Genomic DNA, 2,837 nt, shown 5'->3' with positions numbered 1-2,837 from the left:
CTGACGTTTTAATCCATGCATATGTTGCATGCTGTGGTGTTTGAGCGCTTCGCTCTGTTAACACAAAGAGAAGTTTGTTGGTTGTGCAGCAGAGCCTTCATCAGTCAGCAGTGTTTCATATCTCAGTTTGTCTGTCTTTCAGCTGAAATCAGCTCTCAGTTTCGTGTCGGTTGGTTGTCAGCGTGCACCAAACTGCACATGCATGTTTGTGATATTAAAGACCAGCCGGCTGCCAACCAGTCCTGGAGGATTTTTATCTCTCTTTCCTTCATTCCTTCCCTTTGTCTCCTCTTTCATTCCTCCTCCTGGTCTCTTTACAAAGGGTGTGCCTGTTTTCTCCACAAGCTGGCCGTTCTCCAGGTCACCTGCTCGTGCAGGAATCTCCTCGGTCGCATCTAGCTTTTCTCAGTTTCTCAGCGCTGATCTAGTCATGTTTCAGACTGCCGTAACTTGCAGCAGTTTGCGGTGTTGGCGTGAAAACAGGTTTTACAGGCTTGTGCAAGAAAGTTTACTCAAATTCCATAATAATCCATCAAAGCTAGTTTGTGTTTTCATTATGAAGCACAAGTAGAGACAGCACACTTGTGCAGATGCTGTTTACGTAAATGATGTCAGGAATTTAATTAAAGAACATGCGAGATGAAGGAGGTTCAGAGAGGATGGTTCAATTGTGTAGTTCTTTCGTAATGACTAAAATAAGGCAAACGTTTCTGAAATCTTCCTGAAATGCTTCAAGACTGTGCCGTCCTCTCATCAACAGCAGAAATCACGTTTAACATGCGCTTATAATGAAATCAGCATCTATGTTCTGGATTTTTAATCTTTGTCCGTTTACACAGGAAAAAAAGCGCTTATCTTAATCATTCAATGTAGATATTTCAGGTTTGTAGCCTTAATACACACTAATATTATTTATGGTGATTGCTAAAGGAAATATCACTGGTATTATTGCACAAATTTACCTCTAACATTGACACTTTACTCATCCCTTAAACACGGTGTCTTGCTAAATCACGCTGTAGAAAAGATGATCAAATGTGTGAGGTTTTCGGGTAGATATTAGAAGTAGATGCTAAAATTGGTGAAATATTGGTTAGAATGAATCTTTTGAAATTTCTATTTATTTATGCATTTATTTGTATTTGTTTATTTTAATATTGTGCTTTTGTTGTTTTTCATTTTTTCCGTTTGTGAACGCAGGAACAAACCGAAGGTAAGTTATCGTGTAGCAGAAATTATATACAATAATGTAAACAAATGCATTGCAATCACTGTATCATGTGTATGACAGTTACATTCTTTACATGCATCTGTTACAGGCTTTAGACATCTGCAATGTTTTGTTTCAGGTCTTCGCATATGATTATTGCTTCTGGTCGATGGATGAGGCTGAGGCAGCCAAATTTGCGGGTCTGTTGATATTCAAAATAATACATTTTGCTATAATGACCAACCCTTTTGTTGAAGCTATCACTAAGCCTGTAATGTAATGTTTATAATGCAGTGATCTGAATCATCAGGGATGATTTATGATGGCAATAGAGACTCTTATAGACATCAATATTCCCCGCTTGTGTTTGCTTGTGAGCTTTTCTTAAGAAAAGGCAAACCTGTAAAACTGCTTTATCAAATCAGCTGGTTAATCAGCTCTATTGTAAAGGTTCAAGCAGTTACTGCATTTGTTCATTACCTTTTTTTTTTATTTTCTTTTGTGTGTGTATGTTTTATGCATTTAGTTAAAAATGAATCTCAAACATCGCAGTTACAGTAAAATGCTTGCTATGGAAAAGGTCATTGTACTTCAAGGCATTTGAAAAGCTTGAATTGAGTTCTACATCAACCAAAAAAAGAGAAAATTGGAGAAATTGTATCACTTGCTCTGCAGTGAATGGGTGCCGTCAGAATGAGAGTCCAAACATCTTCAGTCCAGTGAAACGCTGTGTGTTTCGTAAGAAAGATTTTTAACATTTAAACATGTTGTATCTTTGTAAAATAGTCCATAATCCATAAAAAATGTTTCCTCCATTGGAAAAAGCCCATCTTCTTTTGTCTCTTTGCTTAAACATCCTCCCACATATGTGTATAGGTTCAGTTTTGGACAGATTTCTTTCCTTAATCACACCGAATGACTGATGAAGGCAATGTTATAGACATAGGACTTGTGTTTTAGCCAGAGGCAATGGTTTGAGGTCAAAAATGCTAACTTGCAGCTTCTGGATTCTCAAAACATTAACTGATGGATTGAAGTTGTGTGGGTCATTGTGATGTTTTTATCAGCTGTTTGCACATTCTGACGGCACCCATTCACTGCAGAGTCTCCATTGCAACATTTGACCAAATCTGATAAAGAAACAAACTCTTCTGCATCTGATTGTTACCTCATACTTAATTTTTGGGTGAAGTATTCCTGTATTTTGAATTCATTTAATAATGCACGCCAGTTATTCTCATTTGCAGTTTTCTCATGTGTAACTCAGGTCAGGATGTGGTGTTTCAGTGTCTTGGAGAGAGTCTTTTGGACAGTGCTTTCCAAGGATACAACGCTTGTATATTTGCATATGGGCAAACAGGTACTGTTAGATTTTCTGGAAAGCTATCTATGCAAAAATGATATTTTAAAGGTTTAACCGGAACTACTGACTGTTTTCCAGTCAATAAGTGCAGCTCTTGGATATCTGCTTGCTGTGCATCAAACAAAACAACAAAGCAAATAAAAATAAAATTGCATCAAAAAAAGCAAATGTTGCCCTGTAAAGCTTTGCATGTGAAACAAGAACCTAAAATATTACAAATTATAAAAAGAAAAGTTATATATAATATTAGTGGGGAAAATGGAC

General features: G+C 36.9%; 1 long non-coding RNA gene across 1 annotated transcript; it reads left to right on the top strand.

Annotated features, from left to right (window-relative positions):
• The first annotated feature begins 828 nt into the window (after nt 1-828).
• LOC122334636 lies at nt 829-2,571 on the top strand. The gene is made up of 3 exons (XR_006248796.1): nt 829-1,213; nt 1,350-1,410; nt 2,478-2,571. It is a non-coding gene; the product is annotated as an uncharacterized LOC122334636 (long non-coding RNA).
• Nucleotides 2,572-2,837: the final 266 nt, after the last annotated feature.

Source organism: Puntigrus tetrazona, unplaced genomic scaffold (genome assembly GCF_018831695.1).
Source record: "Puntigrus tetrazona isolate hp1 unplaced genomic scaffold, ASM1883169v1 S000000592, whole genome shotgun sequence".
NCBI lineage: Eukaryota > Metazoa > Chordata > Actinopteri > Cypriniformes > Cyprinidae > Puntigrus > Puntigrus tetrazona.
This window is presented reverse-complemented; position numbering and strand designations above follow the sequence as displayed.